General features: G+C 46.9%; 1 protein-coding gene across 1 annotated transcript in view; it reads right to left on the bottom strand.

Moving 5' to 3' along the window:
- HTR1F (5-hydroxytryptamine receptor 1F) overlaps positions 1-21,114 on the bottom strand; it is a 43,967-nt gene extending 22,853 nt beyond the window's left edge. Inside the window, exon 1 of the mRNA XM_063950465.1 lies at positions 21,009-21,114. The gene's annotated coding sequence lies outside the window, so the exon portion shown is untranslated. The remainder of the gene's footprint in view (positions 1-21,008) is intronic.
- Positions 21,115-22,503: the final 1,389 nt, after the last annotated feature.

The raw sequence follows: 22,503 nt of genomic DNA, 5'->3' as shown, positions 1-22,503 counted from the left end.
ACCCTAAAAAACAGCTTAAATCATAGAATTTGGGGGTCATTTTGATCCAAAGTATTATTAACCTCAAAAACCATAATTTCCACTCATTTTCAGTCTATTCTGAATACCTCACACCTCACAATATTATTTTTAGTCCTAAAATTTGCACCGAGGTAGCTGTGTGAGTAAGATAAGCGACCCTAGTGGCCGACACAAACACCGGGCCCATCTAGGAGTGGCACTGCAGTGTCACGCAGGATGGCCCTTCCAAAAAACACTCCCCAAACAGCACATGACGCAAAGAAAAAAAGAGGGGCAATGAGGTAGCTGTGTGAGTAAGATAAGCGACCCTAGTGGCCGACACAAACACCTGGCCCATCTAGGAGTGGCACTGCAGTGTCACGCAGGATGGCCCTTCCAAAAAACACTCCCCAAACAGCACATGACGCAAAGAAAAAAAGAGGCGCAATGAGGTAGCTGTGTGAGTAAGATAAGCGACCCTAGTGGCCGACACAAACACCGGGCCCATCTAGGAGTGGCACTGCAGTGTCACGCAGGATGGCCCTTCCAAAAAACACTCCCCAAACAGCACATGACGCAAAGAAAAAAAGAGGCGCAATGAGGTAGCTGTGTTAGTAAGATAAGCGACCCTAGTGGCCGACACAAACACCGGGCCCATCTAGGAGTGGCACTGCAGTGTCACGCAGGATGGCCCTTCCAAAAAACACTCCCCAAACAGCACATGACGCAAAGAAAAAAAGAGGCGCAATGAGGTAGCTGTGTGAGTAAGATAACCGACCCTAGTGGCCGACACAAACACCGGGCCCATCTAGGAGTGGCACTGCAGTGTCACGCAGGATGGCCCTTCCAAAAAACACTCCCCAAACAGCACATGACGCAAAGAAAAAAAGAGGCGCAATGAGGTAGCTGTGTGAGTAAGATAAGCGACCCTAGTGGCCGACACAAACACCGGGCCCATCTAGGAGTGGCACTGCAGTGTCACGCAGGATGGCCCTTCCAAAAAACACTCCCCAAACAGCACATGACGCAAAGAAAAAAAGAGGCGCAATGAGGTAGCTGTGTGAGTAAGATAAGCGACCCTAGTGGCCGACACAAACACCTGGCCCATCTAGGAGTGGCACTGCAGTGTCACGCAGGATGGCCCTTCCAAAAAACACTCACCAAACAGCACATGACGCAAAGAAAAATTAAAGAAAAAAGAGGTGCAAGATGGAATTGTCCTTGGGCCCTCCCACCCACCCTTATGTTGTATAAACAGGACATGCACACTTTAACCAACCCATCATTTCAGTGACAGGGTCTGCCACACGACTGTGACTGAAATGACGGGTTGGTTTGGACCCCCACCGAAAAAGAAGCAATTAATCTCTCCTTGCACAAACTGGCTCTACAGAGGCAAGATGTCCACCTCATCATCATCCTCCGATATATCACCGTGTACATCCCCCTCCTCACAGATTATCAATTCGTCCCCACTGGAATCCACCATCTCAGCTCCCTGTGTACTTTGTGGAGGCAATTGCTGCTGGTCAATGTCTCCACGGAGGAATTGATTATAATTCATTTTAATGAACATCATCTTCTCCACATTTTCTGGAAGTAACCTCGTACGCCGATTGCTGACAAGGTGAGCGGCGGCACTAAACACTCTTTCGGAGTACACACTTGTGGGAGGGCAACTTAGGTAGAATAAAGCCAGTTTGTGCGAGGGCCTCCAAATTGCCTCTTTTTCCTGCCAGTATAAGTACGGACTGTGTGACGTGCCTACTTGGATGCGGTCACTCATATAATCCTCCACCATTCTTTCAATGGGGAGAGAATCATATGCAGTGACAGTAGACGACATGTCCGTAATCGTTGACAGGTCCTTCAGTCCGGACCAGATGTCAGCATCAGCAGTCGCTCCAGACTGCCCTGCGGGTGGGCTCGGAATTCTGAGCCTTTTCCTCGCACCCCCAGTTGCGGGAGAATGTGAAGGAGGAGATGTTAACAGGTCGCGTTCCGCTTGACTTGACAATTTTCTCACCAGCAGGTCTTTGAACCCCAGCAGACTTGTGTCTGCCGGAAAGAGAGATCCAAGGTAGGTTTTAAATCTAGGATCGAGCACGGTGGCCAAAATGTAGTGCTCTGATTTCAACAGATTGACCACCCGTGAATCCTTGTTAAGCGAATTAAGGGCTCCATCCACAAGTCCCACATGCCTAGCGGAATCGCTCCGTGTTAGCTCCTCCTTCAATGTCTCCAGCTTCTTCTGCAAAAGCCTGATGAGGGGAATGACCTGACTCAGGCTGGCAGTGTCTGAACTGACTTCACGTGTGGCAAGTTCAAAGGGCAGCAGAACCTTGCACAACGTTGAAATCATTCTCCACTGCGCTTGAGACAGGTGCATTCCACCTCCTATATCGTGCTGAATTGTATAGGCTTGAATGGCCTTTTGCTGCTCCTCCAACCTCTGAAGCATATATAGGGTTGAATTCCACCTCGTTACCACTTCTTGCTTCAGATGATGGCAGGGCAGGTTCAGGCATTTTTGGTGTTGCTCCAGTCTTCTGTACGTGGTGCCTGTACGCCGAAAGTGTCCCGCAATTCTTCTGGCCACCGACAGCATCTCTTGCACGCCCCTGTCGTTTTTTAAAAAATTCTGCACCACCAAATTCAAGGTATGTGCAAAACATGGGACGTGCTGGAATTTGCCCAGATTTAATGCACACACAATATTGCTGGCGTTGTCCGATGCCACAAATCCACAGGAGAGTCCAATTGGGGTAAGCCATTCCGTGATGATCTTCCTCAGTTGCCGTAAGAGGTTTTCAGCTGTGTGCGTATTCTGGAAACCGGTGATACAAAGCGTAGCCTGCCTAGGAAAGAGTTGGCGTTTGCGAGATGCTGCTACTGGTGCCGCCGCTGCTGTTCTTGCGGCGGGAGTCCATACATCTACCCAGTGGGCTGTCACAGTCATATAGTCCTGACCCTGCCCTGCTCCACTTGTCCACATGTCCGTGGTTAAGTGGACATTGGGTACAGCTGCATTTTTTAGGACACTGGTGACTCTTTTTCTGAGGTCTGTGTACATTTTCGGTATCGCCTGCCTAGAGAAATGGAACCTAGATGGTATTTGGTACCGGGGACACAGTACCTCCAACAAGTCTCTAGTTGGCTCTGCAGTAATGATGGATACCGGAACCACGTTTCTCACCACCCAGGATGCCAAGGCCTCAGTTATCCGCTTTGCAGCAGGATGACTGCTGTGATATTTCATCTTCCTCGCAAAGGACTGTTGGACAGTCAATTGCTTGGTGGAAGTAGTAAAAGTGGTCTTACGATTTCCCCTCTGGGATGACCATCGACTCCCAGCAGCAACAACAGCAGCGCCAGCAGCAGTAGGCGTTACACGCAAGGATGCATCGGAGGAATCCCAGGCAGGAGAGGAATCGTCAGAATTGCCAGTGACATGGCCTGCAGGACTATTGGCATTCCTGGGGAAGGAGGAAATTGACACTGAGGGAGTTGGTGGGGTGGTTTGCGTGAGCTTGGTTACAAGAGGAAGGGATTTACTGGTCAGTGGACTGCTTCCGCTGTCGCCCAAAGTTTTTGAACTTGTCACTGACTTATTATGAATGCGCTGCAGGTGACGTATAAGGGAGGATGTTCCGAGGTGGTTAACGTCCTTACCCCTACTTATTACAGCTTGACAAAGGCAACACACGGCTTGGCAAATGTTGTCCGTATTTCTGTTGAAATACTTCCACACCAAAGAGCTGATTTTTTTGGTATTTTCACCAGGCATGTCAACGGCCATATTCCTCCCACGGACAACAGGTGTCTCCCCGGGTGCCTGACTTAAACAAACCACCTCACCATCAGAATCCTCCTTGTCAATTTCCTCCCCAGCGCCAGCAACACCCATATCCTCCTCATCCTGGTGTACTTCAACACTGACATCTTCAATCTGACTATCAGGAACTGGACTGCGGGTGCTCCTTCCAGCACTTGCAGGGGGCGTGCAAATGGTGGAAGGCGCATGCTCTTCACGTCCAGTGTTGGGAAGGTCAGGCATCGCAACCGACACAATTGGACTCTCCTTGTGGATTTGGGATTTCGAAGAACGCACAGTTCTTTGCGGTGCTTTTGCCAGCTTGAGTCTTTTCATTTTTCTAGCGAGAGGCTGAGTGCTTCCATCCTCATGTGAAGCTGAACCACTAGCCATGAACATAGGCCAGGGCCTCAGCCGTTCCTTGCCACTCCGTGTGGTAAATGGCATATTGGCAAGTTTACGCTTCTCCTCCGACAATTTTATTTTAGATTTTGGAGTCCTTTTTTTACTGATATTTGGTGTTTTGGATTTTACATGCTCTGTACTATGACATTGGGCATCGGCCTTGGCAGACGACGTTGCTGGCATTTCATCGTCTCGGCCATGACTAGTGGCAGCAGCTTCAGCACGAGGTGGAAGTGGATCTTGATCTTTCCCTAATTTTGGAACCTCAACATTTTTGTTCTCCATATTTTAATAGGCACAACTAAAAGGCACCTCAGGTAAACAATGGAGATGGATGGATACTAGTATACTTATGGATGGACGAGCGACTGCCGACACAGAGGTAGCTACAGCCGTGGACTACCGTACTGTGTCTGCTGCTAATATAGACTGGATGATAATGAGATGAAATCAATATATATTATATCACACTAGTACTGCAGCCGGACAGGTAGATATATTTATTATGTAATGACTGATGACGGACCTGCTGGACACTGTCAGCTCAGCAGCACCGCAGACTGCTACAGTAAGCTACTATAGTAGTATGTATAAAGAAGAAAGAAAAAAAAAAACACGGGTAGGTGGTATACAATTATGGATGGACGAGCGACTGCCGACACAGAGGTAGCTACAGCCGTGGACTACCGTACTGTGTCTGCTGCTAATATAGACTGGATGATAATGAGATGAAATCAATATATATTATATCACACTAGTACTGCAGCCGGACAGGTAGATATATTTATTATGTAATGACTGATGACGGACCTGCTGGACACAGTCAGCTCAGCAGCACCGCAGACTGCTACAGTAAGCTACTATAGTAGTATGTATAAAGAAGAAAGAAAAAAAAAAAACCACGGGTAGGTGGTATACAATTATGGATGGACGGGGGACTGCCGACACAGAGGTAGCTACAGCCGTGGACTACCGTACTGTGTCTGCTGCTAATATAGACTGGATGATAATGAGATGAAATCAATATATATATATATATAATATCACTAGTACTGCAGCCGGACAGGTATATATATTTATTATGTAATGACTGATGACGGACCTGCTGGACACTGTCAGCTCAGCAGCACCGCAGACTGCTACAGTAAGCTACTATAGTAGTATGTATAAAGAAGAAAGAAAAAAAAAAACCACGGGTAGGTGGTATACAATATTATATATATATTATATACAATTATATATATATATATATATATATATATATTAAACTGGTGGTGACTGGTGGTCAGGTCACTGGTCACACTATCAGCAACTTGCAAGTAGTACTCCTAAGCAGACAATCACAATATATATTATACTGGTGGTCAGTGTGGTCACAATGGCAGTGTGGCACTCTGGCAGCAAAAGTGTGCACTGTACGTTATATGTACTCCTGAGTCCTGCTCTCAGACTCTAACTGCTCCCCACTGTCAGTGTCTCCCCCACAAGTCAGATAATATACAGTCACACTATCTATCACTTCAGCAAGTAACTAGTACTCCTCCTAATGCTCCCCAAAATTACTACTGTGTCTCTCTCTACTGTCTCACTCTCTTCTCTATAAACGGAGAGGACGCCAGCCACGTCCTCTCCCTATGAATCTCAATGCACGTGTGAAAATGGCGGCGACGCGCGGCTCCTTATATAGAATCCGAGTCTCGCGATAGAATCCGAGCCTCGCGAGAATCCGACAGCGGGATGATGACGTTCGGGCGCGCTCGGGTTAACCGAGCAAGGCGGGAAGATCCGAGTCGCTCGGACCCGTGTAAAAAAAACATGAAGTTCGGGCGGGTTCGGATTCCGAGGAACCGAACCCGCTCATCCCTAGCTCACACTGCTTAATTGTGGGGACTGGGGAGCAGCTGTATTATATAGCAGGAGTACAGTGCAGAGTTTTGCTGACAGTGACCACCAGTATACGTTGTCTGCCTGAAAAACACTCCATATCTGTGCTCAGTGTGCTGCATATATCTGTGCTCACACTGCTTAATTGTGGGGACTGGGGAGCAGCTGTATTATATAGCAGGAGTACAGTGCAGAGTTTTGCTGACTGTGACCACCAGTATACATTGTCTGCCTGAAAAACACTCCATATCTGTGCTCAGTGTGCTGCTTTATTTTAATGTGGGGACTGGGGACCACCAGTATAATTAATATTATATAGGAGGAGTACAGTGCAGAGTTTTGCTGACAGTGACCACCATTATACGTTGTCTGCCTGAAAAACACTCCATATCTGTGCTCAGTGTGCTGCTTTATTGTGGGGACTGGGGAGTCGGGACCACCAGTATAATATTATATAGGAGGAGTACAGTGCAGAGTTTTGCTGACAATGTGACCACCAGTATACTATATATAGCAGTACGGTACGGAAGGCCACTGCTGTACCTACCTCTGTGTCGTCATTAAGTATACTATCCATCTACATTCTATACCTGTGGTGCATTTTATTTTTGCAGTATGCTGACACAGTGACCACCAGTATACTATATATAGCAGTACGGTACGGAAGGCCACTGCTGTACCTACCTCTGTGTCGTCATTAAGTATACTATCCATCTACATTCTATACCTGTGGTGCATTTTAGTTTTGCAGTTTGCTGACACAGTGACCACCAGTATACTATATATAGCAGTACGGTACGGAAGGCCACTGCTGTACCTACCTCTGTGTCGTCATTAAGTATACTATCCATCTACATTCTATACCTGTGGTGCATTTTAGTTTTGCAGTTTGCTGACACAGTGACCACCAGTATACTATATATAGCCGTACGGTACGGAAGGCCACTGCTGTACCTACCTCTGTGTCGTCATTAAGTATACTATCCATCTACATTCTATACCTGTGGTGCATTTTAGTTGTGCGCAGTATATATAGTAGTAGATACTGGCATATAATTCCACACATTAAAATATGGAGAACAAAAATGTGGAGGTTAAAATAGGGAAAGATCAAGATCCACTTCCACCTCATGCTGAAGCTGCTGCCACTAGTCATGGCCGAGACAATGAAATGCCATCAACGTCGTCTGCCAAGGCCGATGCCCAATGTCATAGTAGAGAGCATGTAAAATCCAAAAAACAAAAGTTCCGTAAAATGACCCAAAAATCAAAATTAAAAGCGTCTGAGGAGAAGCGTAAACTTGCCAATATGCCATTAACGACACGGAGTGGCAAGGAATGGCTGAGACCCTGGCCTATGTTCATGGCTAGTGGTTCAGCTTCACATGAGGATGGAAGCACTCATCCTCTCGCTAGAAAAATGAAAAGACTTAAGCTGGCAAAAGCACAGCAAAGAACTGTGCGTTCTTCTAAATCACAAATACCCAAGGAGAGTCCAATTGTGTCGGTTGCGATGCCTGACCTTCCCAACACTGGACGGGAAGAGGTGGCGCCTTCCACCATTTGCACGCCCCCTGCATGTGCTGGAAGGAGCACCCGCAGTCCAGTTCCTGATAGTCAAATTGAAGATGTCACTGTTGAAGTACACCAGGATGAGGATATGGGTGTTGCTGGCGCTGGGGAGGAAATTGACAAGGAGGATTCTGATGGTGAGGTGGTTTGTTTAAGTCAGGCACCCGGGGAGACACCTGTTGTCCGTGGGACGAATATGGCCATTGACATGCCTGGTCAAAATACAAAAAAAATCACCTCTTCGGTGTGGAATTATTTCAACACAAATGCGGACAACAGGTGTCAAGCCGTGTGTTGCCTTTGTCAAGCTGTAATAAGTAGGGGTAAGGACGTTAACCACCTCGGAACATCCTCCCTTATACGTCACCTGCAGCGCATTCATCATAAGTCAGTGACAAGTTCAAAAACTTTGGGTGACATCGGAAGCAGTCCACTGACCACTAAATCCCTTCCTCTTGTAACCAAGCTCCTGCAAACCACACCACCAACTCCCTCAGTGTCAATTTCCTCCTTACCCAGGAAAGCCAATAGTCCTGCAGGCCATGTCACTGGCAAGTCTGACGAGTCCTCTCCTGACTGGGATTCCTCCGATGCATCCTTGAGTGTAACGCCTACTGCTGCTGGCGCTGCTGTTGTAGCTGCTGGGAGTCGATCGTCATCCCAGAGGGGAAGTCGGAAGACCACTTGTACTACTTCCAGTAAGCAATTGACTGTCCAACAGTCCTTTGCGAGGAAGATGAAATATCACAGCAGTCATCCTGCTGCAAAGCAGATAACTCAGGCCTTGAGAAACGTGGTTCCGGTATCCACCATTAATTCAGAGGCAACTAGAGACTTGATTGAGGTACTGTGTCCCTGGTACCAAATACCATCTAGGTTCCATTTCTCTAGGCAGGCGATACCGAAAATGTACACAGACCTCAGAAAAAGACTCACCAGTGTCCTAAAAAATGCAGTTGTACCCAATGTCTACTTAACCACGGACATGTGGACAAGTGGAGCAGGACAGACTCAGGACTATATGACTGTGACAGCCCACTGGGTAGATGTATTGCCTCCCGCAGCAAGAACAGCAGCGGCGGCACCAGTAGCAGCATCTCGCAAACGCCAACTCGTTCCTAGGCAGGCTACGCTTTGTATCACCGCTTTCTAGAAGAGGCACACAGCTGACAACCTCTTACGGAAACTGAGGAAGATCATCGCAGAATGGCTTACCCCAATTGGACTCTCCTGGGGATTTTTGACATCGGACAACGCCAGCAATATTGTGCGTGCATTACATCTGGGCAAATTCCAGCACGTCCCATGTTTTGCACATACATTGAATTTGGTGGTGCAGAATTATTTAAAAAACGACAGGGGCGTGCAAGAGATGCTGTCGGTGGCCCGAAGAATTGCGGGCCACTTTCGGCATTCAGCCACCGCGTACAGAAGACTGGAGCACCACCAAACAATCCTGAACCTGCCCTGCCATCATCTGAAGCAAGAGGTGGTAACGAGGTGGAATTCAACCCTCTATATGCTTCAGAGGATGGAGGAGCAGCAAAAGGCCATTCAAGCCTATACATCTGGCCACGATATAGGCAAAGGAGGGGGAATGCACCTGACTCAAGCGCAGTGGAGAATGATTTCAACGTTGTGCAAGGTTCTGCAACTCTTTGAACTTGCCACACGTGAAGTCAGTTCAGACACTGCCAGCCTGAGTCAGGTCATTCCCCTCATCAGGCTTTTGCAGAAGAAGCTGGAGACATTGAAGGAGGAGCTAAAACAGAGCGATTCCGCTAGGCATGTGGGACTTGTGGATGGAGCCCTTAATTCGCTTAACCAGGATTCACGGGTGGTCAATCTGTTGAAATCAGAGCACTACATTTTGGCCACCGTGCTCAATCCTAGATATAAAACCTACGTTGTATCTCTCTTTCCGGCAGACACAAGTCTGCAGAGGTTCAAAGACCTGCTGGTGAGAAAATTGTCAAGTCAAGCGTAACGTGAGCGTCAACATCTCCTCCTTCACATTCTCCCGCAACTGGGGGTGCGAGGAAAAGGCTAAGAATTCTGAGCCCACCCGCTGGCGGTGATGCAGGGCAGTCTGGAGCGAGTGCTGACATCTGGTCCGGACTGAAGGATCTGCCAATGATTACTGACATGTCGTCTACTGTCACTTCATATGATTCTCTCACCATTGAAAGAATGGTGGAGGATTATATGAGTGACCGCATCCAAGTAGGCACGTCAGACAGTCCGTACGTATACTGGCAGGAAAAAGAGGCAATTTGGAGGCCCTTGCACAAACTGGCTTTATTCTACCTAAGTTGCCCTCCCTCCAGTGTGTACTCCGAAAGAGTGTTTAGTGCAGCCGCTCACCTTGTCAGCAATCGGCGTACGAGGTTACTTCCAGAAAATGTGGAGAAGATGATGTTCATCAAAATGAATTATAATCAATTCCTCCGTGGAGACATTCACCAGCAGCAATTGCCTCCACAAAGTACACAGGGACCTGAGATGGTGGATTCCAGTGGGGACGAATTAATAATCTGTGAGGAGGGGGATGTACACAGTGAAAGGGGTAAGGAATCGGAGGATGATGATGAGGTGGACATCTTGCCTCTGTAGAGCCAGTTTGTGCAAGGAGAGATTGATTGCTTCTTTTTTTGGTGGGGGCCCAAACCAACCAGTCATTTCAGTCACAGTTGTGTTGCAGACCCTGTCGCTGAAATGATGGGTTCGTTAAAGTGTGCATGTCCTGTTTATACAACATAAGGGTGGGTGGGAGGGCCCAAGGACAATTCCATCTTGCACCTCTTTTTTCTTTCATTTTTCTTTGCATCATGTGCTGTTTGGGGACAATTTTTTTGAAGTGCCATCCTGCCTGACACTGCAGTGCCACTCCTAGATGGGTCAGGTCTTTGTGTCGGCCACTTGTGTCGCTTAGCTTAGTCACACAGCGACCTTGGTGCGCCTCTTTTTTTCTTTGCATTATGTGCTGTTTGGGGACAATTTTTTTGAAGTGCCATCCTGCCTGACACTGCAGTGCCACTCCTAGATGGGCCAGGTGTTTGTGTCGGCCACTTGTGTCGCTTAGCTTAGTCACACAGCAACCTTGGTGCGCCTCTTTTTTTCTTTGCATCATGTGCTGTTTGGGGACTATTTTTTTGAAGTGCCATCATGCCTGACACTGCAGTGCCACTCCTAGATGGGCCAGGTGTTTGTGTCGGTCACTTGTGTCGCTTAGCTTAGCCATCCAGCGACCTCGGTGCAAATTTTAGGACTAAAAATAATATTGTGAGGTGTGAGGTGTTCAGAATAGACTGGAAATGAGTGGAAATTATGGTAATTGAGGTTAATAATACTATGGGATCAAAATGACCCCCAAATTCTATGATTTAAGCTGTTTTTTAGGGTTTTTTGAAAAAAACACCCGAATCCAAAACACACCCGAATCTGACAAAAAAATTTCGGTGAGGTTTTGCCAAAACGCGTCCGAATCCAAAACACGGCCGCGGAACCGAATCCAAAACCAAAACACAAAACCCGAAAAATGTCCGGTGCACATCACTAGTATAAAGGAAAGAAACCTGAGGTAACGTTTCCTCCCTCTCATGAAAACGCTCTTTTTCAAAATGCTTGGGAAAATCCTGACAAGAAGATACAGGTTCCCAAAAGAATTCCAGTGGCATATTCATTTCCATTTGGGGACAGGGAAAAGTGGGAGTCAACCCCCATGGTATACAAAGCTTTATCGCGTCTGTCCAAAAAGGTGGCGCTTCCGTCTCCTGACACGGCAGCCCTAAAGGATACTGCGGATCGTAAGCAGGAAAATACACTAAAGTCCATTTATGTCACTACGGGTTCACTACTCAGGCCTGCTGTTGCTTCGGCATGGGTGAGTAGCGCTATTGAAAAGTGGGCAGATAACTTGTCATCTGAGATGGATACCCTAGACAGGGATAGCGTGCTTTTGACTCTGGGTCATATCAGGGACGCTGCTGCATATTTAAAAGAAGCTGTAAGGGATATTGGCCTTTTGGGATCAAGGGCCAATGCCATGGCAGTTTCAGCAAGGAGAGCATTGTGGATTCATCAATGGAATGCTGATGCTGACTCTAAGAAGGCGATGGAGTCGTTACCGTTTAACGATAGTGTCCTGTTTGGCAACGGACTCACTGACCTGATGTCTACGGCTACCGCGGGTAAGTCGTCATTTTTACCTTATGTTCCTGCGCAACAGAAGAAAACGCCCCACTATCAGATGCAGTCGTTTTGGCCCAATAAATTCAAAACAGGATGAAGGTCCTCCTTCCTTGCTGCGAGAGGAAGAGGAAGGGGAAAAGGTCACAGGCTGTGGCAAGTTCCCAAGAGCAGAAGTCCTCCCCGGCTTCTACCAAATCCACCACATGACGCTGGGGCTCCTGTGCGGGAGTCCGCACCGGTGGGGGCACGTCTCAAACTTTTCCGTCAGGTCTGGGTGCACTCGGACATGGATCCTTAGATATTAGAAATAGTAACCCAAGGGTACAGATTGGAGTTTCAAGACGTGCCCCCTCACCGATTTTTCAAATCGGCCTTGCCAGCTTCTCTTCTAGAAAGGGAGGTAGTATGCGCTGCGATACTAAAGTTGTGTCAAAATCAAGTAATTGTCACGGTGCCCCGTCACAACAGGGAGAAGGCTTTTATTCGAGCCTGTTCGTGGTCCCGAAGCCGGATGGCTCAGTCAGACCGATTCTGAACCTAAAATCCCTCAATTTCTATCTAACAAAATTCAAATTAAAGATGGAATCTCTCCGAGCAGTGATCTCCAGTCTGGAGGAAGGGGATTTTATGGTGTCGACATAAAGGATGCCTACTTACACGTCCCCATATATCCTCCACATCAGGCTTACCTGAGGTTTGCTGTTCAGGATTGTCATTACCAATTTCATACGTTGTCGTTTGGTCTGTCCACGGCTCCAAGGATTTTCACCAACGTAATGGCGGAAATGATGGTTCTCCTGCGCAAGCAGGGAATCACAATTATCCCGTACTTGGACGATCTCCTCATAAAAGCGAGATCCAAGGAACAATTGCTGAAAAATGTTGCCCTTTCACTAGAGATGAGCGCCTGAAATTTTTCGGGTTTTGTGTTTTGGTTTTGGGTTCGGTTCCGCGGCCGTGTTTTGGGTTCGAACGCGTTTTGGCAAAACCTCACCGAATTATTTTTGTCGGATTCGGGTGTGTTTTGGATTCGGGTGTTTTTTTCCAAAAACACTAAAAAACAGCTTAAATCATAGAATTTGGGGGTCATTTTGATCCCAAAGTATTATTAACCTCAAAAACCATAATTTACACTCATTTTCAGTCTATTCTGAATACCTCACACCTCACAATATTATTTTTAGTCCTAAAATTTGCACCGAGGTCGCTGTGTGAGTAAGATAAGCGACCCTAGTGGCCGACACAAACACCGGGCCCATCTAGGAGTGGCACTGCAGTGTCACGCAGGATGTCCCTTCCAAAAAACCCTCCCCAAACAGCACATGACGCAAAGAAAAAAAGAGGCGCAATGAGGTAGCTGTGTGAGTAAGATTAGCGACCCTAGTGGCCGACACAAACACCGGGCACATCTAGGAGTGGCACTGCAGTGTCACGCAGGATGTCCCTTCCAAAAAACCCTCCCCAATCAGCACATGGACGGACTGCCACGGTTAGGTGGTATAAAAAAACCACGGTTAGGTGGTATATAATACAATTATGGATGGACGGACTGCCTGCCGAGTGCCGACACAGAGGTAGCCACAGCCGTGAACTACCGCATTGTACACTGGTTGATAAAGAGATAGTAGTATACTCGTAACAACTAGTATGACACTATGACGGTATAAAGAATGAAAAAAAAACCACGGTTAGGTGGTATATATTATAATAATACAATTATGGATGGACGGACTGCCTGCCGAGTTCCGACACAGAGGTAGCCACAGCCGTGAACTACCGCACTGTACACTGGTTGATAAAGAGATAGTAGTATACTCGTAACAACTAGTATGACACTATGACGGTATAAAGAATGAAAAAAAAACCACGGTTAGGTGGTATATATTATAATACAATTATGGATGGACGGACTGCCTGCCGACTGCCGACACAGAGGTAGCCACAGCCGTGAACTACCGCACTGTACACTGGTTGATAAAGAGATAGTAGTATACTCGTAACAACTAGTATGACACTATGACGGTATAAAGAATGAAAAAAAAACCACGGTTAGGTGGTATATATTATAATACAATTATGGATGGACGGACTGCCTGCCGAGTGCCGACACAGAGGTAGCCACAGCCGTGAACTACCGCACTGTACACTGGTTGATAAAGAGATAGTAGTATACTCGTAACAACTAGTATGACTGACTATGACGGTATAAAGAATGAAAAAAAAACCACGGTTAGGTGGTATATATTATAATACAATTATGGATGGACGGACTGCCTGCCGACTGCCGACACAGAGGTAGCCACAGCCGTGAACTACCGCACTGTACACTGGTTGATAAAGAGATAGTAGTATACTCGTAACAACTAGTATGACACTATGACGGTATAAAGAATGAAAAAAAAACCACGGTTAGGTGGTATATATTATAATACAATTATGGATGGACGGACTGCCTGCCGACTGCCGACACAGAGGTAGCCACAGCCGTGAACTACCGCACTGTACACTGGTTGATAAAGAGATAGTAGTATACTCGTAACAACTAGTATGACTATGACGACGGTATAAAGAAAGAAAAAAAAATACCACGGTTAGGTGGTATATAATTATACAATTATGGATGGACGGACTGCCTGCCGAGTGCCGACTGCCGACACAGAGGTAGCCACAGCCGTGAACTACCGCACTGTACTGTGTCTGCTGCTAATATAGACTGGTTGATAAAGAGATAGTATACAACAATATACTACTATACTGGTGGTCAGGCACTGGTCACCACTAGTCACACTGGCAGTGGCACTCCTGCAGCAAAAGTGTGCACTGTTTAATTTTAAATTAATATAATATTATGTACTCCTGGCTCCTGCTATAACAACCTGCAGTGCTCCCCAGTCTCCCCCACAATTATTATAAGCTTTTATACATTGATGTGCAGCACACTGGGCTGAGCTGAGTGCACACAGACTGAGTCACACTGTGTGACTGCTGTGTATCGTTTTTTTCAGGCAGAGAACGGATATAGCAGAGAACGGATATATTAAATAAAAGTTAACTTAACAACAACTGCACTGGTCACTGTGGTAAACTCTGTCTGCACAATCTCTCTCTCTCTCTCTCTCTTCTAATCTATTCTAATGGAGAGGACGCCAGCCACGTCCTCTCCCTATCAATCTCAATGCACGTGTGAAAATGGCGGCGACGCGCGGCTCCTTATATAGAATCCGAGTCTCGCGAGAATCCGACAGCGTCATGATGACGTTCGGGCGCGCTCGGGTTAACCGAGCAAGGCGGGAAGATCCGAGTCGCTCGGACCCGTGAAAAAAAAAGTGAAGTTCGTGCGGGTTCGGATTCAAAGAAACCGAACCCGCTCATCTCTTCCTTTCACTGACGATTCTGCAGCAACATGGTTGGCTCCTAAATTTGCCAAAATCACAGTTGGTTCCGACGACACAGCTGTCTTTCCTGGGGATGATTCTGGATACAGAATTGCAGAGAGTTTTTCTTCCAGTGGAAAAGGCTCTGGAAATACAGAACATGGTAAAAAAGATTCTGAAACCAGCAAAGGTGTCAGTTCTTCAATGCACTCGGTTGCTGGGGAAGATGGTGGCGGCCTACGAGGCCATTCCGTATGGCAGGTTCCATGCCAGGGTGTTTCAGTGGGACCTGTTGGACAAGTGGTCCGGGTCTCACCTGGACATGCACCAGAAAATAATCCTATCTTCCAGGACCAGAATCTCCCTTCTGTGGTGGCTGAACAGTTCTCACCTTCTGGAGGTACGCAGGTTCGGGATTCAGGATTGGATCCTGGTGACCACAGATGCAAGCCTCCGGGGCTGGGGAGCAGTCACACAGGGGAGGAATTTTCAGGGAAAGTGGTCAAGCCAGGAAGCTTATCTGCACATAAACATTCTGGAATTAAGGGCCATTTACAACGGCATTCTGCAAGCAGAACATCTTCTTCGCGGTCTGCCCATCTTGATTCAGTCAGACAACGTAACAGCAGTGGCGTACATAAACCGCCAGGGCGGAACAAGGAGCAGAGCGGCGATGGCCGAGGCAACGAGGATTCTTCACTGGGCGGAAAGACATGCCAGCGCTCTGTCAGCGGTCTTCATTCCAGCAGTGGACAACTGGGAAGCAGACTTCCTCAGCAGACATGATCTCCATCCAGGAGAGTGGGGTCTTCATCAAGAGGTCTTTGCAGAAGTGACAAGTCGTTGGGGAATTCCTCAAGTAGACATGATGGTGTCCCGCCTCAACAAGAAACTTCAGAGATATTGTTCCAGGTCAAGGGACCCTCAAGCAATAGCGGTGGACGCCCTAGTGACACCGTGGGTGTTTCCATCGGTATATGTGTTCCCTCCACTTCCACTCATTCCAAAGGTGATAAAGATTATAAGAAGAACAAGGGTTCAGGCGATACTCATTGTTCCGGATTGGCCAAAAAGGGCCTGGTATCCAGATCTTCAGGAGTTGCTCATGGAAGATCCCTGGCCTCTTCCTCTTCGGGAGGACCTGTTACAACAGGGGCCGTGCGTGTATCAAGACTTACCGCGGCTGCGTTTGACGGCTTGGCGGTTGAACACCAAATCCTAACCCAGAAGGGTATTCCCAGTCATTTCCACTCTTCTTCAGCTAGAAAAGAAGTAACGGCAAAGCATTACCACCGTATTTGGAGGAAATATGTGTCTTGGTGTGAATCCAAGAAGGCTCCTACGGAAGAATTTCAATTGGGGCGTTTGCTCCATTTTTTGCAAGCAGGTGTGGATGCGGGCCTAAAGTTAGGCTCCATTAAAGTACAAATTTCGGCCTTATCAATCTTCTTTCAGAAGTCCAGACCTACGTGAAGGGCGTGCTGCACATCCAACCTCCGTTTGTGCCTCCGGTGGCACAGTGGGATCTGAATGTGGTATTGCAGTACAGGCAATCTCCTTGGTTTGAACCTTTGCGTAAGGTTGAGTTAAAATTCCTTACTTGGAAAGTAGTCATGTTGTTGGCCTTGGCGTCCGCAAGGCGGGTGTCTGAGTTGGCGGCTTTGTCTCACAAAAGCCCCTATTTAATCTTCCATACTGATAGAGCGGAGTTGAGAACTCGTCAGCAATTTCTGCCTAAAGTGGTTTCGTCATTTCAATTAAACCAGCCTTTTGTGGTGCCAGTGGCTACTGGCACCTTAGCGGAATTGAAGTCTCTCGATGTGGTCAGAGCTTTGAAAATCTATGTCGCCAGAACGGCTCAGATTAGGAAAACAGAGGCTCTGTTTGTCCTGTGGGCCCCCAACAAGATTGGGGCTCCTGCTTTTAAGCAGACTATTGCGCGCTGGATCTGTAATACGATTCAGCAGGCTCATTCTATGGCAGGATTGCCGTTACCGAAATCGGTGAAAGCCCATTCTACCAGAAAGGTGGGCTCATCCTGGGCGGCTGCCCGAGGGTTCTCGGCGTTACAACTTTGCCGAGCCGCTACTTGGTCGGGATCAAACACTTTTGTGAAGTTTTACAAGTTTGATACCCTGGCTGAGGAGGACCTCTTGTTTGGTCAATCGGTGCTGCAGAGTCATCCGCATTCTCCCGCCCGTTCTAGAGCTTTGGTATAAACCCCATGGTTCTTGAAGCATCCCCAGCATCCTCTAGGATGTAATGAGAAAATAGGATTTTAATACCTACCGGTAAATCCTTTTCTCTTAGTCCGTAGAGGATGCTGGGCGCCCATCCCAGTGCGGGCTGTATCTGCAGTTTGGTTGTAGTTACGCTCATGTTGAGTTGAGTTCAGTCAGTCTGTGACTGTTGTTGGTCATGCCGTTGCATGCGTTGTTGTTAAATGCCATGTTGTACGGCGTGTTTGTGGTATGAGCTGGTATGTATCTCACCTTAGTTTTAAAATAATTAAATAAATCCTTTTCCTCGAAATGTCCGTCTCCCTGGGCACAGTTCCTATAACTGGAGTCTAGAGGAGGGGCATAGAGGTAGGAGCCAGTTCACACCCATTCAAAGTCTTATAGTGTGCCCATGTCTCCTGCGGATCCCGTCTATGCCCCATGGTTCTTGAAGCATCCCCAACATCCTCTACGGACTAAGAGAAAAGGATTTACCGGTAGGTATTAAAATCCTATTTTTAAACTGTCCTACAAGCCAAACCAAACATTTGACGTCACACGCCTACGCTTGCGCCATTCACGCCTGCGCTCCCAGCGCTGCTGGCCGGAGAGGAGGATACACAAAGAATCTCGCCGCCAGTGTCGCGCTCCAGTCACAGGGTCCAAGAGGCTCCTCACTGCCGCCGCTTTTTATGGCAGGGAAAGCACGGCAGTCCAGTAGCTTTCCTTGCTGCACGTGTTAGGTGCGCACCCCTTCAATATACTGAGTAGGCTTATTTTACCCTACTAGCGTCAGCACTGTCTTTCGGCCCACCTGATAGTTAATTGACACAGAAGTCGGACACCTATTCCCTTGCCGATGTGGTAATATTTCAATTTTCATTAAGTGGAGTGGTCATTGGTTAACTGGCTGTACAGCTGAGCCGCACTTATCTATAGCAGCTCCATCGCAAACGTGCAATCCCGGTGTGACTAGGCGATCCGGCGCCTAGCCGCACTATGGGAGTGCACTGAGACGCTCCCATTATAGCGAATGGGGCGCGTGTGCGTCACAGACGCACGCACGGCCCAGACGCTGCTATAAGCGCACCTAGGCCTTCACCACCATACTTCATGTTATTTAATAAAATCTAAACTTTTGAATAGCATATATTTGTCTTTGTTGTTATTTTGTAGACAACTTATACTATTTTTAAGTGGTTATATTTTACACTACAGGGGCGCAGACAGCCGAGCCCCGTTACTGGGTGGCAGCGTGACCAATGTGGGGAGGTGTGGCCAGACCCCCCTCCTTAGAAAATATAAGAATGGTAGCTTATGTGTGGGTGTAAAGCAGGCTCATGCACTGCACAGGGGGGCTATGGTGTTAGAGCCGGTTGGCGGCAGCAGGGGGTTTGGGCAGGTGTGGTCTCTCCTCCCGCACATCACACAGGGAGGGAGAGGACTGACTTCCTCTGTAGCCGCCTCTCTCGTCCATGTGCCGTGTGCTGGACTGTGGAGAGAGGCTGCTGCAGCAGTCCTCCTTTCCCTGCTCATGGTGCTGCTGTCTACAACGGGGAGGGGGGGACCTGTAGGACCCAGGCACCCAACAGGCCCCCACCAAGCACCTCAAACAGGCCCGGGTAAAGAGTTTGCGATCGCGACTCCCCCCTTGGACCGCCCCTTCTCTGTAAACGCCCCCTAGAAGGAGCAGCCATTAAAGTCGGTGTGGTCCAGGGGCCTTTGCGCACCACACACTCTGCACCCATTATAGACACGCAACTGTAGAGAAGTTTGATGGACATATAGGAGACATATGGGGAGGTATATGTCACACTTCAGTACTGGGGGGAGGGAGCGGGCATTGCAGCAAGCGCTTGCTCTGGGAGCCATTGCTCCATGATATACCTTTGCTTTAATTGGGCCAGTACGGTGGCGGATTGGAGAGGAGCGGTGAGGCTGCGCTTTTCATTTCTATTGTGCCTAGTTTCATCCAACTGCGATAGGCATAATAAAATATAAATAACGTTTAAGATTAGATTGAGACCATAACAGAATATGTTATTACACTCGGAGCCCTTCCCAAAAGAACAATACTTTGTATACTTACACTGAGCTAGTCTACATCATCCAGACTATACTTGCACTGTTCTAGTCAGAGTGCTTCCGTATGGGGACAGCGAGCAGCCTTCTAATTATTGTGAAGAACAAGGAGCTTTATATTACTTCCTCTGTAATGATTCCACTCAAGCAGCATGCTGCGTATCTTGTTTATGCATATTGGATTCATATGATAAGATGATATAACCCTGAGGTTCATAGATGAAGCTTTCACAAGCTATTAATCAGTTTTCGTTACAGCTCACTTGCTTTCTTCAAGCTTGTTATTATGCTATAATATCTAATGAAGCAATGATTATCATGGGAATACTGACCCTGCTCAGATGCAGGCTGTGTTACTGGACGTTGACATGTTACATTATTTTACTAAAATACATATTTAAATATAGTACAGGGCGATCACAGAACAAATGTATTTAAAGGTCAATAACAATTATTTATCAGTCATCGGTGACTTTTAATGATCTTTTTGTAGACCAAAGGTTCTCACCATATTTTTATTTTTTTTAACAGGGACCAGTAACATATTTTCCAATCTGAATTTATTTTCTTTACACAGTTTATGCAACTAAGAGCTTTGTGTTCATCTACCTTAACTGATTATTAAACTCTAGGATTATTAAACTCCATGTCCAGCGGCGGATTGGCACGCCGGAACGCCAGACCAGATTCCGTTTGGCTGGTCTGGACATTCCTCAGTGGCCATCGTCATCACCCATGCTGCCAGCCGGCTGCCGTGAGCAGAGCTTAGCTCGGATCTGAGTTACACACAATTCCAAATGCATCTTATAGTTCTTATTAGTGATTTTGAGGCTGATTTACAGCTAGACGGGCATTCCTGGATGGCATCTGGGTAGCAACAGGGTGTTCACATGTAGAATAAATTTACCATGGGCATGTTGTGGGCATATAAACATTGATTGATAGGTCCAATTTCCATCGTATCTCCTGCACCAAGGATAGGGCTGATGCAAATGCTGAAAAAATACCGAGATCGGACTGCACAAGCACCGCCAGCTAGCCACAGCGACCCAGCTGGCAGAGAAGGCTGTGCAGAAGTATGGGAACTGGTGGGAAGCTTAGATAATGCTATCTCAAGCATTATTATCACAGGGTTCCATCCAGTATTTTTTTACAATTTATTTTTGGAAATTCGGGCAGATTGGATTCCACATTGCAAGTACAGGAAATACGATCTGGTTACTAAACAAATGTGAATTGAAGGTCTTGGAGTAGAATTTTCCAAATTCTCCTCCAATTGCCCATTAGTACATTCCGGTGATACTAAAATAATGTGAAAAATGGCGTGCAAATCAAGCTCTATTAGTTTACTATGGCATATTTGCAGAACTGCTTCTTTTTGTAAAGCCCCAGTTTAAAGTGTATAATAGCAACATAAATGGTTATAGTAAGGACACTAATAATGGTAGTACAGTAACAACAACTTACCTTCATTGTTTGTGACTTTTGCAACACTCAGTCTTTGAGAATGACTCTCCATTATTCTGTGTAAGTGTTTCTTTTTGGTCTTTTTTGCTTTGTACATATCTTCCAGTATCCACGAAGTAGCTATTTATATAAATCAGGAAAAAAGATTTAAAAGTATGTTAATTTCTAAGAAAATTACAATATCCAGAATACTTAAAGACTGAATGTAGTGGAAGTCAGTTATGAAATGCACTGCAAAATGCATTGGGTTTTACACAGGGTATAACAGTCATTGTTGATGTCATCTGCCTCCAATGTTAGAGGGGTTCGTTCATCCATTATAGAGCAAAATGTGGCCCTCTAAGTAGATGGACTCGTATTGCCCTCAGGTACCCATACAACACGCCTTGGGCGTCATATCAGGCTCTTAGGGTGGAATTTAATTGTTTACCCGCACCCGATCTACCATCTAAAATGACAGGAGATTGCGGGGCGATATTCAGTTGTTCCCCCTTATCGCGCTGATCGCACCCAACTAAAGTCATGGGCGCGATCGTGAAAAGTCCCATTTGGGTGCCCAAACGGGTCACTTTTTGCGCATTTCAGGTCACGGCCGACAGCAAAAACAATTCAATAGCTGCTGGCAGGCGTGATCGAGGATGGGAAGGCAGGAAAACAATTGAATTCTGCCCATAGACTGGTCTAGCACCACTTCAGCCACTGGTTTTGCACTGCTGTGTGCCAACCACCCAAGGCTATGAAGCATGGCAAGCGAAGCGAGCCCATGTCATATTGACCTTTTGAACCTGTCAACCTTTCATCTGTTTACCTTTTGTACCTATTGACCTAATGCATGTTGACCATATGTGGTAGACCTATTGACTGTCTACCTGTAGATCTAGTATACCACACCCATTGACGATGGCCAAAATAATAGAAATTTGCCAGTGAGATTCTTATCTTCCCATATTTTAGTGTACAATCTGCATGTGTGTTCAGCGCTATCAGTGGAATTATAAGTGAAAAGAGCAATCACATTGGGAGTGGGGCACAATACTGCGCATGCGTTGTCAGCTGACCATGCATGCATGAGTGGAGAATGCCAGGGCAGAATTCTATGGATCCCTCACCCGGGAACTCTTGTGGAATGTAGCCCACAGACTAATGCCATCCGGAGATGGCGTTAGCTATAGGGGCCAAGCTGATTGGTGAATTTGGCAAAAAAGCACCCCGTGTACAAAAAGCTTTGCAGTTGAAAATGGAGGACCGCAGCCGATATCTCTGATATCAGCTGCGGATCCCTGTACTTACATTTCAGGGTTACTTAAAATATGCGGGTACCCCCCAAAAAACAGGTCATATCCTGCAAATATTATTAGATAAATAGTCCCCTTAGTAACAAATGTTTTGTACCAATAGGTACAGTACAACGATACATTGATTAAGAAAATAAATTCCCATAAGATCTGGCAGAGGGGTTCCGACGGGCAGTTGAGTAAGCTTCGGCTTACGCAGA

The sequence above is a fragment of the Pseudophryne corroboree genome, chromosome 2 (genome assembly GCF_028390025.1).
Source record: "Pseudophryne corroboree isolate aPseCor3 chromosome 2, aPseCor3.hap2, whole genome shotgun sequence".
Taxonomy (NCBI): Eukaryota; Metazoa; Chordata; class Amphibia; order Anura; family Myobatrachidae; genus Pseudophryne; species Pseudophryne corroboree.
Note: the sequence above shows the minus strand (reverse complement) of the source record. Positions and strands in the feature narration are given on the sequence as shown.